Below are 19,437 nucleotides of genomic sequence, written 5' to 3'. Positions count from 1 at the left end.
GAGGCAGGAGCATTGCCTGAACCCAGAAGGCGGAGGTTGCGGTGAGCCGAGATCGCGCCATTGCGCTCCAGCCTGGGTAACAAGAGCGAAACTCCGTCTCAAAAAAAAAAATAAATAAATAAAAATAAATAATAATAATAATAATAAAATAAATAACAAAACCTTGTTCCCTCCTTCACCTATTCCCTGGTAGCCACCATTCTACTTTCTGTCTCTATGAATCTGAGTATTCTAGGTAGCTCATATGAATGGAATCACACAGTATTTGTCTTTTTGTGACTGACTTATTTTGCTTAACATCATGTTCTCAAAGTTCATTCATGTTGTAGCACATCAGAAGTGACTTTCTTTTTAAGGTGAATAATGTCAATATTCCATTGTATGGATCTGCCACAATTTGTTTACCCATTTGTTCATCATTGAACACTTGGGTTGCTTCCACCTTTGGCTGTTGCTAATAATGCAGCTGAGAATAATGGTGTACAAATACCATTGAGATCCTGCCTTGAGTTTTGGGGGCATATACCTAGAAGTGGACTTGCTGGATCACAGGGTAATCCTATTTCTTTTTGAGGAATTGGCATTTTATTTTATTTTGAAGACAGAGTCTCCCTCTGTTGCTCTGGCTGCGAGTAATGGTGCAATCTCAGCTCACTGCAACCTCTGCCTCCCGGGCTTAAGCGATTTTCCTGCCTCAGCCTCCCAAGCAGCTGGGATTGCAGGCATGCACCACCATGCCTGGCTAATGTTTGTATTTTTAGTAGAGATGGGGTTTCACCATGTTGGTCAGGCTGGTTTTGAACTGCTAACCTTAGGTAACCCACCCACCTTGGCCTCCCAAAGTGCTGGGTTTACAGGCATGAGCCACCACATCTGACAGAATTGGTCAATTTAGAGTATAATTCCTATTTGTCTCCATTTTGCTTCTGTTTTTTTTTTTTTTTTTTTTTTTTTTTTTTTGAGACAGAGTCTTGCTGTATCATCAGGCACCAGGTGCCAGGCTGGAGTGCAATGGTGCAATCTCGGCTCACTGCAATCTCCGCCTCCTGGATTCAAGCAATTCTCCTGCTTCAGCCTCCTGAGTAGCTGGGACTACAGGCGCACACCACCACACCCAGCTAATTTTTGTATTTTTTTAGTAGAGATGGGGTTTCACCATGTTGGCCAGGATGGTCTCAATCTCTTGACCTTGTGATCCACCTGCCTCGGCCTCCCAAAGTGCTGGGATTACAGGTGTGAGCCACTGCGCCTGGCCTTGCTTCTGTTTTGTCTGTGTCCAATGTTCATGGATGAGGCATGTGCAGTGAACATTATCACTCTCCAGCAATATTGTGAGCACGTGGAGGGGCTGCACGCCAGTCCTCTTCCCCACCCCAAGTTAGGTGGGAACATCTGACTTGATTGGGTTGGTGACATGATGTGTGTCATTTCTGAGTGGAAACACTGAAAAGCCATTCTCTTTCCTTGCTGCAGGGGTCCTGAGAGCCAGTGATGACATGGTGGTGCCACAGACTGTGGCTGTGTGGATCACTGATTCATCACATCAGGATAGTTGTCCTGAGCAGCTGCTGAGGCCACAGGAGGCCTTGCTGCCCCTCCAAACTGTCTTTTCCTGCATAAGTTTCAGACTGGTTTTTTGACAGATTTGATTTTCTCTTCTTTTTCTTATTTTAAATCTATTTTTAAATCATACAAATGATGTATGAATCCATTATCATTGTAAAACATTCACATGATACAGACACAATTAAAGACTCTCCTGTCCCCCTTCTAATTTTCCAACCCAGTTTCCGAGATTTCCCTACGGTAACCACTGTTCTCAGTTCAGTTTTTCCTTTCAGATCTTTTTTTACAGCTACTTTTATGCTTTATGTTTTCACATTAAAATGTGTTTTGGTTTTACTTTATATAAATAATATCAAACTGAACCTACTGCTTCACAATTTCCTTTTACCTTATTATTATTATTTTTTTCTAAGACAGAGTCTTACTCTGTCACCCAGGCTGGAGTGTAGTGGCGCAATCTGGGGCTCACTGCAACCTCCGCCTTCTGGGTTCAAGTGATTCTCCTGCCTCAGCCTCCCAGTAGCTGTGACTACAGGCATGTGCCACCACACCCCGTTAACTTTTTCTTTTTTTTTTTTGAGACAAAGTTGCTCTGTTGTCAGGCTGGAGTGCAACGGTGCAATCTTGGCTCACTGCAACCTCCAACTTCCTGGTTCAAGCGATTCTCCTGCCTCAGCCTCCCGAGTAGCTGGGATTACATGCATGCATCACCATACCCAGACAATTTTTTTGTATTTTTAGTAGAAAGGGTTTCACCATATTGGCCAGGATGGTCGTGATCTCCTGACCTCATGATTCACCAGCTTTAGCCTCCCAATGTACTGGGATTACAGGCGTGAGTCACCACACCCAGCCAGTTTTTTATATTTTTAGTAGAGACAGGGTTTCTGTGTTAGCCAGGATGGTCTCAATCTCCTGACCTCATGATCCGCCTGTCTTGGCCTCCCAAAGTGCTGGGATCACAGCGTGAGCCACCAAACCTGGCCTTATTTTATTCTATATCTTGGAAATTTTCCATGTGAGTAGATATAGATTTTCTTTTATCTTTCTTATTTTTTTCTTTGAGACTGGGTTTTACTTTGTCACCAGATTGGAATGCAGGGGCATGAACATGGCTCACTGCAGCTTCAACCTCTCCAGCTCAAGCAATCCTTTTGCCTCAGCCCAAGTAGCTGGGACTGCAGGCGCACACCACCACACTTGGCTAATTTTTGTATTTTTTGTAGAGATGGGGTTTTGCCATGTTGGCCTCCCAGGTTGGTGTCAAACTCCTGGGCTCAGGCGACCCACCTGCCTCAGCCTCCCAATGTGCTGGGATTATAGGCATGAGCTATTGTAACTGGCCAATTCTATTTGTTTTTATGGTTACTTTGTTTCTTAATGCATATGGATTTACTTTATGTATGGTGTAATTTTAATTTTTCTCCAAGTGGAGAAACATCACTATTGGCTATTCTTGCACATTTTCTTTTCTTTCTTTTTTTTTTTTTTTGAGACGGAGTTTCGCTCTTGTTACCCAGGCTGGAGTGCAATGGCACGATCTCGGCTCACTGCAACCTCCGCCTCCTGGGTTCAGGCAATTCTCCTGCCTCAGCCTCCTGAGTAGCTGGGATTACAGGCACGCGCCACCATGCCCAGCTAATTTTTTGTATTTTTAGTAGAGATGGGGTTTTACCATGTTGACCATGATGGTCTCGATCTCTTGACCTTGTGATCCACCCGCCTCGGCCTCCCAAACTGCTGGGATTACAGGCTTGAGCCACCGTGCCCGGCCTTGCACATTTTCTTTTCCGGCTAAATGTTATAATCAGTTTAAGCTTCCTATGAAAACTTCTTGACGTTTTAGATGGTATTCCTACTCACTCTTTATTTTTTTCAGAGTATCCTCAAATTTTATGGTGTGTCAATAACACTAACTCTGAATTTTCAGCTCGATTTGAAATTTACTATTTAATTTTTAAAATGAGTATGTTCTGTTTTATGGGACTTGGAACAGGAAGCAGGGCAGTAGTAAAAGGTACATTTATATTCAATTCTTTCATCAGCTATTATTATTTTTTATTTTTTTATTTTTTGAAAAGGAGTCTTCCTCTGTCGCCCAGAGGGGAGTGTAGTGGCTCGATCTCGGCTCACAAGCCCTGGAAGTCGAGACTACAGTGAGCTGTGATCATGCTACTACACTCTAGCCTGGGTGACAGAATGAGATCCTGTCTCAAAAAAAATGAGAAACAAAAAAGAAAATACGTATTCTTAGTGTAGAGGATCACTTGAGTGGCTCTCTCAGTTATGTAAATCTAAGCTGAGAAAAATTCATTGTTCTGCAAATAGGGTATAGCCTTTTTTTTTTTTTTTTTTTTTATGAGGTTTTGCTTTGTTATCCAGGCTGGAGTGCAGTGGCATGATCTCAGTTCACTGCAACCTCCGCCTTCTGGGTTCAAGCAATTCTCCTGCCTCAGCCTCCCAAGTACCTGGGATTACAGGCATCCGCCACCTCGCCCAACTAATTTTTTGTATTTTTAGTAGAGATGGGGTTTCGCCACGTTGGCCAGGCTAGTCTAGAACTCCTGACCTCAGGTGATCCTCCCTCCTGGGCCTCCCAAAGTGCTGGGATTATAGCCTTGAGCCGCTGCGCCCAGCTGGATATAGCCTTTGTGACAACTATGAGGGCTATTAAATCCCTGATACGTAAACTTGGTCCCTAAGAAGAAGGTGGATATATTTACATAAGAAAACTGGGTTCTTCTAAGCTAGAAGAACTTGATATTCAATGGTTACTTTCTGAAACACAAAGTTAGAGGGACCTGTGGCTGTGGCCAAAGGACAGTGGCAGGGAAGGGCAACAAGGTCCTTGAAATAATTAATTTCAGTAATGAGGGAGTCTAGTCTGATGCCCTCAAGGGTTGATTCCAGTCCAGCAGGCAGCTGCTGTTGAAAGCAGCTCTGATAACTTGCTTTGCAACATTTTATAATTAGCAGCACTATTTATTGGATGTGCAGAATCAGCTTCCTGCTACAAAGAGGTAGCAATGGATGTAATTGGCTAATTGGACATCTTCACTGTCCTTGCTGGGGTATGGAAGTTTGAGAGACTTCTCTGACCAGTTAAATCCTTGGAGATTTGAGGGTTAGAAATTAGAAAAAAGGCAGATGTTGAATATCTTGTTAATCTATTTTGTGGAGTCTCCAGATGATTTTCATTTTACATAAAAAAGTTTTTAAGGATATGTATTTATCATTGTACCACAAGATTTGAGAATAGGTCATACCAGATACATTGGAAAGAACCTATGTCCATCCACAGGGGAATTCGTTTTGTTGTTGTTTGTTTTTGAGATGGAGTCTCGCTCTTTCCCCCAGGCTGGAGTGCAGTGGAGCGATCTCGGCTCTATGCAACCTCTGCCTCTCGAGTTCAAGTGATTCTCCTGCCTCAGCTTCTCGAATAGCTGGGATTACAGGCACCTGCAACTACGCTGGCTAATTTTTGTATTTTTAAATTTATTTTTATTTTTTTTTAGAGACAGGGTCTTGCTATATTGCCCAGGCTGGAGTGCAGTGGCTACTCACAGGCGCAATCCCACTACTGATCAGCACAGGAGTTTTGACCTGCTCCGTTTCCAACCTGGGCTGGTTAACCCCTCCTTAGGCAACCTGTGGACCCCGCTCCCGGGAGGTCACGACATTGATGCTAAACTTAGTGTGGACACCCAATTGTCATAGTGCACTACAGCCCAGAACTCCTGGGCTCAAACTATCCTCCCAACTTAGTCTCCAGAGCAGCTAGGACTACAGGCATGCGCCACTTTGCCTGGCTAAATTTTGTATTTTTAGTGGAGACAGGGTTTCACCATGTTGGTCAGGCTGGTCTCAAACTCCTGACCTTAAGTGATCTACCACCTCAGCCTTCCAGAGTGCTGGGATTATAGGCATGGGCCTCTGCACCCGGATGGGAATTAGTTTTTAAATAGTGGTATATCCGGCCAGGGGAGGTGGCTCACGCCTGTAATCCCAGCACGCTGGGGGGCTGAGGCAGGTGGATCACAAGGTCAGGAGTTTGAGACTAGCCTGGCCAAGACGGTGAAACGCCGTCTCTACTAAAAACACACAAAAAATTAGTCCTGTGTGGTGTCCGGCACCTGTAATCCCAGCTACTTGAGAGGCTGAAGCAGAGAATCACTTGAACCCAGGAGGCAGAGGTTGCAGTGAACTGAGATTGCACCCTGCACTCCAGCCTGGGCTACAGAGGGAGACTCTGTCTCAAAACAAACAAACACACACAACAACAACAAAACTAGTATATACATTCAATGGAATCCTATGCACCTATCACAAAGAATAATATAGAACTATATTGATGGACGTAGAAGAATCTCCAATAGTTATATTTGAGTATATGTGCATGTGTATACATATATATATATGTAGTTACATATAGATACTAATATATATTATTATTTATGTAACAATTCTTTGGTAATATCCTTATGAACTATAGAGGTTTAGAAGTAAGGTTACCCAAATTTGATGGTGCTTGGCTGTGAATGGTGAGATTTTGGATAATTTTTATCTTTCTGATACCTTTATGTATTATTTAAATTGTTTACAAATTTTCAATTATTAAAATGTTTTATCTTTATGGAATACTTAAAAAAAACTGACCAAAGAAGTTATAAGGAGCAATAATTATTCCTAATTATTATTAGGAACTTACAATATGCTAGACATTCTGCTACTTTTATATGCATTATTTGATTTTAATTCTCACAACCCTATGAGATTATTATCCTGTTTGAAGCACACTGAGGCTTCAAGTGTTTAAGTAAACTGCCCATAATCACAGGGTTAGTAAATAGTGGGGCAGGACTAAAGGCCAGGTTTCCCAGCACAGTGCTTGGGTCTCTCTGGCCTGACCTACAGGTAAACTGGATTGATCTCTGGAGATAACAGAAAGTTCAGTATCTTAAATACAGTCACTTCAACCCCACCAGTCACATCTCCAAGTCCATCTTATCTTTCACTTTTTCCGCAGCATGCACTAAATACAATACTATGTGTAGTATCAAAGCCACTACCAACTAAAGATGGAAAACTTTCTGTGGTCATATTTTACTATGGTTGCCGAAATGAACCATGCCTTCCAATATTGGAAGGTACCCTTCTCCTTGAACCTGGGCTGGCTCTTTTACTTGCTTTAACCAAGAGTATGGCGAAGGTGCTAGTTCTGCACCTAAGTCTGGCAGCTTCCACTTTTGCCCTTTTGGGAGCCCTGAGCCAACATGTAAGAAGTCTTCCTACTCTGCTAGACAAATTACATGGAAAGGCCATGTGGAGAGGGAGAGAATATGGACTACAGGGAGACAGACCCAGTTCTTTTTTTTTTTTGAGATGGAGTCTTGCCCTGTTACCCAGGCTGGAACGCAATGGCGCAATCTTGGCTCATTGCATTCTCCATCTCCTGGATTGAAGCTATTCTGCCTCAGCCTCCCGCGTACCTGGGATTACAGGCACAAACCACCATGCCTGGCTAATTTTTTGTATCTTAGAGACAGGGTTTCACCATGTTGGTCAGGTTGGTCTTGAACTCATGACCTTGTGCTCTGCCTGCTTCAGCCTCCTAAAGTGCTGGGATCACAGACCTGAGCCACCGTGTCCGGCCGAGAGGCCCAGTTCTTTCAGCGGAACCAGCCCCAACTTGATCCTGTGACCACCGGGAAGACCTGCAGAACAGCTGGGCTAATCACAGCCCAGACTGCAGAACGCTGAGCAAATAAAATGGTGGTTGTTTTTTTTTTTCTTTTTTAATATATGTATTTTTAAAGACGGGGTTTCACCATATTGGTCAGGCTGGCCTTGAACTCCCGACCTCAGGTGATCCACCCGCCTTGGCCTCCAAAGTGCTTGGATTACAGGCGTGAGCCATGGCACCTGGCCCGCCCGGTTGTTGTTTTAACTCTTACGTGTTGGGGTGGTCTGTTACACAACAAATTATGAAAACACCTCCTCAGCTCTCCCTGGGTGACTACTGGGACACTCACTTCTGCATAAAGCTGTACTCTCCATCCTTTAATCCCTACCATCTCCCAATTTTATGGCAATAGTTTGCCAGAAGTGTTCACTTTAATTCCAAGGACATGGGCAGGCCTTTTTTTTTTTTTTTTTTTTTTTTAATGGAAAGAGGTACTAGGTCCAGAGGCTGCCTCTAGCCCTCACTTTGTTACTACTGGTATGCCTTTTGAAAGTCATTAACCTTTCTGTCTCAGTTGCAAACTGGGGGAGATTTATATTCACTTACTAGAGGGTAAAATGAGTATAAACAAGTTGAAAATAAATTGAAATGCATTAACAGAGCTTCCAGGTTGAGGCAAGTGTGGACTTGAGGTCATTTTTTCATTTTTTTTTTCTTTGGAGATTGCATCTTGCTCTGTCTTCCAGGCTGCTCTGTCTCACTGCAGCCTCGACCTCCTAGGCTCAAGCAATCCTCCCACTTCAGCCTCTCACCTCAGCTCCCCATGTAGCTGGACTTCTGGCGCACCACCACCACACCTGGCTAATTTTTGTATTTTTTTTTTTAGACACGGGGTTTCACTATGTTGTCCAGGCTGGTCTCCAACTCCTGGGCTCAATATATCCGCCTACCTTGGCCTTCTGAAGTGCTGGGATTATAGGCCAATAGAATAGAGACTAGGATCCAAAACTGAGCCAAGGCGTCCAGCCTCTGAATGTAAAATCTTAAACAAATCACTTAGTATCTCTGATTCGGCAGGGCGCAGTAGCTCATGCCTGTAATTCCAGCACTTTGGGAGGACGAGGCGGGCAGATCACCTGAGGTCAGGAGTTCGAGACCAGCCTGGACAACATGATGAAACCCCATCTCTACAAAAAATACAAAAGTTAGCTGGGCAAGGTGGCAGGGGTGCCTGTAATCCCAGCTACTCTGGAGGCTGAGGCAGGTGAATTGCTGGAACCCAGGAGGCGGGGGCTGCAGTGAGTCGATCGTGCCATTGCACTCCAGCCTGGGTAACAAGAGCAAAACTCCGTCTTAAAAAAAAAAAAAAAAAAAAAAGGCCGGGAGCGGTGTCTCACACCTGTAATCCCAGCACTTTGGAAGGCCGAGGAGGGCGGATTACCTGAGGTCAGGAGTTCAAGACCGGCCTGACGAACATGGAGAAACCCCATCTCTACTAAAAATACAAAATTAGCCGGGCGTGGTGGTGCAAGCCTGTAATCCTAGCTACTCAGGAGGCTGAGGCAGGAGAATCACTTGAACCCGGGAGGCAGAGGTTGCGGCGAGCTGAGATCTGCCATTGCACTCCAGCCTGGGCAACAAGAGTGAAACTCCGTCTCAAAAAAAAAAAAAAACAAAAACAAAACACCTCTCTGATCCTCAGTTCTTTCTCTGTAAATAAGAGTACTCCTCCCCGCCTCACAGGCTTACTTCGCTGACGATTCAGTGAGACACCGCCCGAGGAGACACCTGTTAGCAGCGCTCACTGTCCGCCATCATACCCAAGTCTCCTTGCCTCATCTTCATAACCTACCCAATCCCAGTGAGGGTGATAGGTAAGTCTGCAGCAGGGTCCGGAAAACTTGTTTCTTTTTATTTTAAATACGTTTTCCCGCGAATTCGAAGGCAGGTCCTCCTCCTGCCACACAGCAAAGGACTCCGCTTGCCACCACGCCCCCGCCTTCTGTCAGGAGCCGCAAACTCCAGGTCTCGCGGTTTCTTCTTTCTTCAGGCTCAGTCTCAGGTCGCGCGAGAAGGGTTTGTCCAATCATGAGGCTAGATGGCCTCACAAGATGGCGCCGCGCTGGAAGCGTAACTTCTGCGTTTCTAGGAGCTTCGCGCTGCGGCTGGTTTAAGATTCTAGGGTTGTACAGGCCCACGCCAGACACGTCTGGCAAGAACCTCGGCCTCAGAGGTGGGTCCCTTATATCTCTCACACAGATTTCCGATAATGGGTCACTTAACCCATGGATCACCCGGTTCCTCATTCTTGAGTTTTGGGCTAGTGAGGTGCTTACTTCGGGGACTAGGAGGGCAGACCTGATGTGGCTATGTGTGCGCGCGCGGTGGTGGTGAGGGTGGGTGAGTGGGAGGAGTTGGCGAATAGAATAGAGACTAGGATTGAAGTAGGAGAGACTCCCCGTGGTTTGGGAGGTTTAGAGAGATCCAAAACTGAGGCGGGAAGGCAAAATGAGCGGATGAGGGCGAGGAAAGAGTGGAAGAGACGGAGAAATGGCAGTGTTAGGACTAGTGGGAAAAGTCGGATTTACGGGAGAAGGCGAAGAGAGGAGGTGTAGATTGGTGTTGAGGTGGGAGGGATCTGTGCAGAGAGAATTCGAAGTTCTGAAACAGTCATTTAGACAATTTTACAGGCTACGTATTAAGAGAATGCTAGTTGAAGAGGGTTAATGGTCAAGAGGAACCAAGGAAACAGGAGAATGGAGATGAAAAGGGAAAAAAAAAGTGGAAGCCTCATTCTCAGGGTTCTACTACTAACTTTAGCTTTGTGTACTGACTCAGGTAACCAGGAAGAAAAGTTCCAGTCCTTGGGCAGAGCTTTTTTCTAAACTCAATGAGGGTGCTTTATGTCAGTGGTCTGGGAAGTGGACAGGGAAGAGTTCCATCGTGCTTTCAGTGAACAAATACCGAGTGCCTACTCTCTCAGGCCTTATTTTAGTCGTTGGGATATGCAGTGAACAAGACAGACAAAATGTTATACCTCTTGAAGCTTACTGACGGGAGTTTTTTTAAAGTAAGTGAAATATATGGAATGTCAGATGAGTGAATTCTGTGTCGAAAATTGAAGCTAGAGCCTAGGCTGCAAAGCCAGACTCCATTTTTACAAACAGTGAAGTAAATTAACCAGGTGCAGTGGCCTGTGCTTGTAGTCTCAGCTACTTGGGAGGCTCAGGCTGGAGGATTGCTTGATCCCAAGAGTTGGAGACTACAGGGAGCTGTGATTGCACCACTGCACTGTGGGCAACAGAATGAGACCCTGTCTGAACAAGAAAAAAAAAAAAAGAGTTGATGCCCAGATAAACTCTGAAGAATAGGATAAATTTAGCTAAGAGCCCATTGCCTATACTGGGAGATTAGTTAGAAAAGAAGTAGTTGTATTAACTCATTCTGTATCTATTCGGACAAGAAAAGTTGAATAACATAGGAAATGAATCGTATCTGCCATATCTGTAATTTTTTTTTTTTTTTTTTTTGAGATGGAGTTTCACTCATGTTACCCAGGCTGGAGTGCAATGGCGCGATCTCGGCTCACCGCAACCTCCGCCTCCTGGGTTCAGGCAATTCTCCTGCCTCAGCCTCCTGAGTCGCTGGGATTACAGGCACGCACCACCATGCCCAGCGAATTTTTTGTATTTTTAGTAGAGACGGGGTTTCACCATGTTGACCAGGATGGTCTCGATCTCTCGACCTCGTGATCCACCCGCCTCGGCCTCCCAAAGTGCTGGGATTACAGGCTTGAGCCACCGCGCCCGGCCCCATATCTGTAATTTAATTTGTTTCACATATGTTCACAGTACCATGTTGTATGTTCACTGATGTCAGCTATGTGGTCTAGAATTTTCCTTAATGTGTTGCAGACCCCTAACATGCCACTGTCTCTTGAAGTCACTGTGAGGATATGGTGACTATAGTCGGCAAAAATGTATATATCAAGGTCACTAGAAGAGAGGGCTTGAAATGTTACCAACACATAGATATAAAAAATCCTCAAAGTGTGCAACCTCATGAGAGAACTTGAACCAGAAAAAAAAAGTACTCAAAGTGATGAATACCCCACATGCTGTGACCTGATCACTTGATCATCACACATTCTTTTTTTTTTTGAGACAGAGTCTCACTCTGTCACCCAGGCTGGAGTGCAATGGCATGATCTTTGCTCACTGCAACCTTCTCCTGGGTTCAAGTGATTCTCCTGCCTCAGCCTCCTGAGTAGCTGAGAATACAGGCACCCGCCACCACACCCAGCTAATTTTTTTGTATTTTTAGTGGAGTTGCGGTTTCACTATGTTGTTCAGGCTGGTCTTGAACTCCTGACCTCAGGTGATCTGCCCACCTCAGCCTCCCAAAGTGCTGGGATTACAGGTACAAATACCCCATAAATGTCACGTGTCCCCCATAAATGTGTAAAATATTTTCTATCAGCTTAAAGAAATTACTCTTAGTGTGGTTTTCGTTTTTGTTCCTTGCCAGAATCACAAGAAAGGGCATTTTCTTTTTCTTTTTTGAGATGGATTTCATTCTGTCACCCAGGCTGGAGTGCAGTGGTATGATCTTGGCTTACTGCAACCTCCGCCTCCCAGGTTCAAGTGATTCTTCTGCCTCAGCCTCTTGAGTAGCTGGGATTATAGGTGCCCACCACCACGTCTGGCTAATTTTTGTATTTTGTATTTTAGTAGAGATGGGGTTTCACCATGTTGGCCAGACTGGTCTCACGAACTCCTGATCTCAGATGATCCTGCCTCTGCCTCCCAAACTGCTGGTATTACAGGCATGAGCCACTACACCCGGCCGACACTTTCATTTTTCATGTTTTCTTTTTAATAAAGTCTGTTATTTGTATTTGTTTATTTTGAGACAGGGTCTCACTGTGTTGCCCAGACTGGAGTGGACTGGAACTCCTGGGGGCTCAAGCCATCCTCAGCCTCCCTAGTAGCTAGGATCAGAGGCATACACCACCTTGCCCAGTTTATGTTTTCTTCAGGACTGAGGTCCATCCTTGTTTTATGCTCCCCGCTCTCCTGATGGTCAGTAAAGGGTACATCAATGCTAGGAAATTAAAACAGGTATATACTCAGTTTTAGTCATAGTATGAGGGGCAAAATTTAGTAACAGTATGCTGAAAAACTTGCAGGTGACTACTAATTCCCTCAAATTCTTAATTGTTTACTCAACAAATATTTATTGTATACAAGTTGCTGGGGGAATAGTGAAGATTAGGATGCCTGTGGTTGCAGGTTTTTATGTGACATATGCAAATAAATTACAGATGCAATCGTAAACAAGCTCTCTGAGGGAGAAGAAGCACAGGGTGCTTTGGAAGCATGTGTAGATGGGCATCTGAGTGGATGGTGGGGTCAGAGAAAGCCTGGCTGAGAAAGTGATGCCTGATGTGTGATTTGAGCAGTTAGTGGGCCTTCAGAGATGAAAGAAGTTGGTGAGAGGGTGAGGAGAGTCTGGCAGCCAATAAGAATAGCAGGTGGTGAAACAGACTACCATGCAGCAGAGAACAAGAAAGAAGCCAAGGCGGGTGGATCACAAGGTGAAGAGATTGAGACCATCCTGGTCAACATAGTGAAACCCCGTCTCTACTAAAAATACAAAAAATTAGCTGGGCATGGTGGCACGTGCCTGTAATCCCAGCTACTCAGGAGGCTGAGGCAGGAGAATTGCCTGAACCCAGGAGGCGGAGGTTGCGGTGAGCCGAGATGGTGCCATTGCACTCCAGCCTGGGTAACAAGAATGAAACTCCATCTCAAAAAAAAAAAAAAAGAAAGAAGACCAGTATGTCTGGAAGGGAAAGTGGCAACAAATGAAGTTGGAGGGACAGATAAGGCCTGGATTATGCACATCTTGTTCGTGATTTTAGACGTTATTAGCCTAATTGGGCTGCCACTGAAGGGGTTTAGTAAGGAAATGTTTACATTTGCATGAGGGGAGTGGCTTGTCTGCTGAGTGAAAAATGGCTTGTAGAAGGCAAGAGTGGTTATAAAGAGATCAGCTTGAAACTCTTAGAACAACCCAACAAAGAGATGGTAATGATCTGGGCCAGAGAGGTGGTGCTGTGAAGGGTGAAAAGTAGAATGGGTCAAGAAATAATTGGGAGATAGAGAGTATTCAGGACATGGGGTGTTGTGAATGGTGGAGGCAGCGTGGTGAAGGTGTTGGAGATTTTTGATGTGTGTATCACAAGAGAGATAGTGGTGCATTCGGTGAGATAGGGAAGTTGACAAGGACCAGTTTGGGGTGGGTAGAAGTGATTTGATTTTGCACATGTTGTGCATGTATTTTTGAGCCTTTCAAGTGAAAAATATGGTAGGCAGTTGGATATGTGATTTGGAAAAGTCTGGATTGAAGACAACACTTCTTTTTTGAAATTGGTTTAATTTCCAGTGTAGGAAGCTGTCAAAAAACCATCTGAAATAGCGTTGACAGATTTATTACTATGTAAAGTTCTATCTCTAACAAAGCTTGCAAAGGAAAGACGTTTATTGCTAGGAGATGTTGTAATAGAGGATTGTCTTAACTGGGGAGATGAGGGAAGGAAAGATCTTCCTGAAGATGAGGTGCTTGAACTGTGAGCCTCAGGACGACTAAGAATTTCAACCGCAGAGAGGGAGGAGAGAACATACAGATAAAAAGAATAGCCTGCATGAAGGCCGTGCAGTCAGGGTGCAAGAGCAGAAAGAGCAAGGGCGTGTGCTTAAACTGATAGTGAAAACACAGGAAAAGCCAGGTCATGTGGGGCCTAATATGTATGCTGAAGTGATCTTTTTTATTTTATCTTAAGAGTAAGGTTTTGGGCAGGTGGACATAGTAGAAGAACATACTGAGATTTGAGTTTAGCAATGATCACTGCGAGGTGGAAGGAAGGATGGCAAGAACAAGAGTGGATGCAGGGAGATCAGTTAAGAGGCTACTGTAAGCCAGGTGCAGTGGTGCACACCTGTAGTCTCCGCTATTTGGGAGGCCAACGTAGGAGGATTACTTGAGCCCAGGAATTCAAGTCCAGCCTGGGCAATGTAGTCTCTAAAATAAAATAAAAATAAATAAATAAAAAGGCTGTTCTGGCCGGGTGTGGTGGCTTATGGCTATAATCCTAGCACTTTGGGAGGCCGAAGTGGCAGAGTTGCTTGAGGCCAGGAGTTCAAGACCAACCTCAAAATATACATAACGTAGTGAAACCATGCATCTTAAAAAAAAAAAAAAAAAGAGGCCTCTGTCCTTGGCATTGTTGAAGATAGATGGATTAAGAGGTATTTGGCAGGTAAAACCTACAGGAGTGGTGATTTCTTGGATATGAGAAACTATCAGGTGACTCCTAGGTTTTTGGCTTACATAATACTGTTTAGAAGAATTATCATTATTTAAAAGTGGAAAATACAGAAAGATATTAATAAAAGTCACTTCCTACCCAGAGATATATATAATAGTAAATTTTTTTTTTTTTTTTTTTTTTTTTGAGACAGAGTTTCTCTCTTGTTGCCCAGGCTGGAGTGCAATGGCTTGATCTCAGCTCATTGCAACCTCTGCCTCCAAGGATCAAGCAATTCTTCTGCCTCAGCAACCTGAGTAGCTGGGACTACAGGCGCCCGCCACCATGCCCAGCTAATTTTTGTATTTTTAGTAGAGACGGGGTTTCACCATGTTGGCCAGGCTGGTCTCGAACTCCTGACCTTGTGATCCACCTGCCTTAGCCTCTCAAAGTGCTGGGATTACAGGCGTGAGCCACTGCGCATGGCATCGTAAAATATTTTTTAAAATTACCAACTACCTGGAGATTTACTAAACCACTATAATAGTTTCTCTTTCAGTTTTTATTTCTTGATATAAATACATTCACTTTTATTTCTTGTTGTAATTTGGAAGAAGATAAAATTATGTTTGTTTTTATTTGGTTTTAGCTACCTAGGAATGACAAGATTGAAAATTTAAGTTGGAATCAAAGATATTTTTTCAAACTTTAGTGATGTTATGGTGCACTCCTGAATATTCAGTCTTTGTAAGGCCACTATAAAAACTAACCTCCAGGCTGGGTGTGGTGGCTCATGTCTGTAGTCGTTGCCCTTTGGGAGGCTGAGGCAGGAGGATCACTTGAGCTCAGGAGTTGGAGACCAATCTGGGCAACAAAGGGAGACACTTGTCTATACAAAAAATAAAATTAAAAATAAATTAGCCAGGTGTGGTGGCATGGTGGCATGTACCTATAGTCCCAGCTACTCAGGAGGCTGAGGTGGAAGGATTGCTTGAGCGCGGGAGATGGAGGCTGCAGTGAGTTATAATTGTGCCATTGCCCTACACCCTGGATGACAGAGTGAGACCCTGTCCCAAGACAGACAAAACAAAACTAACTTCTAACTAATATTCTTGGCTGTAAATCATACTGTCTTCTGTCACTTTGATTCTCTTAAAGGAATATTTTTCAGTTTTCTTCTCTTGATTTAAAAAAAAAAAGATTCACCCTTATGTTGTCTACATTTTAAAAATTGTGGTAAAATATACATAACATAAAATTTACCATTTTAGTCATTTTTTTTTTTTTGTTTTGAGGCAGAGTTTCGTTCTTGTTCTCAGGCTGGAGTACAATGGTGTGGTCTTGGCACTCTGTAACATCTACCGCCCAAGTTCAAGTAATCCTGCCTCAGCCTCCTGAGTAGCTGGGATTACAGGCATGTGCCACCATGCCCGGCTAATTTTGTATTTTTAGTAGAGATGGGGTTTTTCCATGTTGATCAGGCCGATCTGGAGCTCTCTGCCTCCCAAAGTACTGGGGTTATAGGCAAGAGCCACCACGCTGGTCCATTTTAGCTATTTTAAGTGTACCATTCACTGACATTAAGTATATTCATTCTCTGCTGGGCTTGATTGCTCATGCCTGTAATCCCAGCACTTTGGGAGGCCAAGTCGGGTGGATCATGAGGTCAGGAGTTCAAAACCAGACTGGCCAACACGGTGAAACCCCATCTCTACTAAAAAATACAAAAATTAGCTGGGGATGGTGGCTCGTGCATATAATCCCAGCTACTTGGGAGGCTGAGGTAGGAGAATTGCTTGAACTGGGACCCAGGAGGCGGAGGTTGCAGTGAACCAAGATTTCACCACTCTACTCCAGCCTGTGCTACAGAGCGAGACTCCATCTCAAAAAAAAAAAAAAAAAAAAAAAAAGAACACACACATATATATATATATATTAATTCTCTTGTGCAACCATAACCATCACCTCTATCTCCAGAACTTTGTCATCATCCCGAAGTGAAACTCTGTACCTATTAAACAGTAACTCCTCATTTTCCCTCCCCCAACCCCTTATTACCTCTCTCTGTGTAATAAATTTACCTCTTTGAGGTGCCTCATATAAGTGGGAGCATACAATATTTGTCCTTTTGTGCGTGGTTTATTTCCCTTAACATCATGTTTTCAAGGTTCTTCCATGTTGTAGCATGTGTGAGAGTTTCATTCCTTTTCATGGCTGCGTAATATTTATTGTATGTATATACCATATTTCATTTATCCATCTTCATCTGCTGATGAACACTTGGGTTGTTCCCACCTTTTCACACTTGTGAATGGCACTACTTTGAACATTGATGTACAAATACCTCGTATAATTCCTCCTTTCAATTCTTTTGGGAATATACCTAGGAGTGGAACTGGTAAATCAGATAGTAATTCTATGTTTAGCTTTTTAAAGAACCGCCAAGCTTTTTTTCTACAGCAGCTGTGCCATTTCACATTCCCACCAGCAGTGCACGAGAACTCCAGCTTCTTCACATCCTTGCAGAATGCTTGTTGTTTCTGTTATCTTTTATTTTTGTTTTTTGTTGATGATAGCCATCCTAGTGGGTATGCAGTGGTATCTCAGGTGGTTTGATTTGTATTTCCCTGATGACTAATGATGCTGAGAATCTCTTCATGTGCTTACTTGTTGTATACATTTTTAAAATGTAATTTCTAGTTTCTCGCTTGATCAGCAAATACATGTTGGCTGTAACTATTAACTTGGCATCCACAGCTTTCCCCATTAAAATTTTTTTTTTTTGAGACGGAGTTTCACTCTTATTGCCCAGGCTGGAGTGCAGTGGCAAGATCTTGGCTCACTGCAACCTCTGCCTTTCAGGTTCAAGCAATTCTCCTGCTTCAGCCTCCTGAGTAGCTGGGATTACAGGCTCCCACCACCACGCTTGGCTAATTTTTGCATTTTTAGTAGAGACAGGGTTTCACCATATTGGCCAGGTTGGTCTCGAACTCCTGACCTCAGGTAGAGTCCACTTGCCTTGGCCTCTCAAGGTTCTGGGATTAGAGGTGTGAGCCACTGTGCCTGGCCCTCATTAATGATTTTTAATAAATATGCTGATTTTTCTCTGTTTCTTTCTCTCCTTAAGATGGCTCTGAGCAAATCAATGCATGCAAGAAATAGATACAAGGACAAACCTCCTGACTTTGCATATCTGGCATCCAAATATCCAGATTTTAAGCAGCATGTTCAGATAAATCTGAATGGAAGAGTGAGGTAGGTAACAGATGAAAAATTACTGTATTATTCTTGTGTGATTCCAAGGGACACAATAGAATAGAAAGTCCTCCTGAATGCTAATCTTAGACATTTGATTAAACTTCCCATGCAACCTTCGACAAATCACTTAACCTCTCTGAGTCTCAGCTTTTTTTTTTTTTTTTTTTTTTGAGTTGGAGTCTTGCTCTGTAGCCCAGGCTGGAGTGCAGTAGCATGATCTCAGCTCACTGCAACCTCCGCCTCCCAGGTCCCGGTTCAAGCAATTCTCCTACCTCAGCCTCCCAAGTAGCTGGGATTATATATATGAGCCACCATCCCCAGCTAATTTTTGTATTTTTTAGTAGAGATGGGGTTTCACTATGTTGACCAGCCTGGTCTTGAACTCCTGACCTCGTGATCCACCTTCCTCGGCCTCTCAAAGTGCTGGGATTACAGGTGTGAGCCACTGTGCGTGGCCAGGTCTCAGCTTTTTAATGTATACCATTAGAGGAATGGACTCAATACTTTAAAGTTTCCTGCTGGGCTAAAAAAAAAAAAACTTGTCTTAATGTCTACATTATTGCTTATTCTACAGAAATCCCAGAGTCACTGCAGAGACAGGACTGTTCTCTTTGTGATCTAAAACTTAGTCACCAGTGGGATCTAAAGATATTTTAATAAGTGTGTGTTTATTTTAATGCGAGGCAGGAAAATAATAACCAGGACATCAGAACTGATTTCACAGATATTACTTCAAATGTTACTAAATTTAAGAAGTTGATTTATTTTTATTTATTTATTTTGTTTTTAGAGGTAATGTCTTGCTCTGTTGCCCAAACTGGAGTGCAGTGGCATAGTCATAGCTTATGACAGTCTTGACCTCCTGGGCCCAAGCTGTCTTCCTGCCCCAGCTTCCCAAAATAAAAATAGCCAAGTGTGCCCTAACATGGTTAGCAATTTTTATTTTTATTTCTGTAGAGACGAGGTCTTGCCATATTGCCCAGGCTGCTCTCAAACTCCTGGATTCAAGTGGTCCTCCCTCCTTGGCCTCCCAAAGCTCTGGGATTACAGCCACCACACCAAGCCAGAAAGTTGATTTTTAATTTTTTATTATTTTTTATTTTTTTGAGATGGATTCTCACTCTCACTCAGGGTAGAGTGCAATGGTGCAGCCTCAGCTCACTGCAACCTCTGCCTTCCAGGGTCAAGCGATTCTCCTGTGTCAGACTCCCGAGTAGCTGGGACTATAGGTGTTCACCAGCATACCTGGCTAAATGCTAGGCTTAGCATTTTGAAAATATAGAAATTTTTAAAAAAATGTTTGACAAGGCCGGGCACGGTGGCTCACGCTTGTAATCCCAGCACTTTGGGAGGCCGAGACGGGTGGATCACGAGGTCAAGAGATCGAGACCATCCTGGTCAACATGGTGAAACCCCGTCTCTACTAAAAAAAAAATACAAAAATTCAGCTGGGCATGGTGGCGTGTGCCTGTAATCCCAGCTACTCAGGAGGCTGAGGCAGGAGAATTGCCTGAACCCAGGAGGCGGAGGTTGCGGTGAGCCGAGATCGCGCCATTGCACTCCAGCCTGGGTAACAAGAGCGAAACTCCGTCTCAAAAAAAAAAAAAAAAAAAAAAAAAAA

The 19,437-nt window shown here is 43.7% G+C and overlaps 1 long non-coding RNA gene across 1 annotated transcript in view; it reads left to right on the top strand.

Annotated features, from left to right (window-relative positions):
* Positions 1-9,337: 9,337 nt before the first annotated feature.
* Positions 9,338-19,437, top strand: part of LOC116540099 — a 31,143-nt gene continuing 21,043 nt past the window's right edge. Inside the window, exons 1-2 of the long non-coding RNA XR_004264301.1 lie at positions 9,338-9,482; positions 17,686-17,813. This is a non-coding gene — a long non-coding RNA (uncharacterized LOC116540099). The remainder of the gene's footprint in view (positions 9,483-17,685; positions 17,814-19,437) is intronic.

Source organism: Sapajus apella, unplaced genomic scaffold (assembly GCF_009761245.1).
Source record: "Sapajus apella isolate SASKATOON/1434 unplaced genomic scaffold, GSC_monkey_1.0 scaffold136, whole genome shotgun sequence".
Taxonomy (NCBI): domain Eukaryota; kingdom Metazoa; phylum Chordata; class Mammalia; order Primates; family Cebidae; genus Sapajus; species Sapajus apella.
The sequence above is the reverse complement of the archived record's forward strand: the minus strand, read 5'-3'. Positions and strand labels throughout refer to the sequence as shown.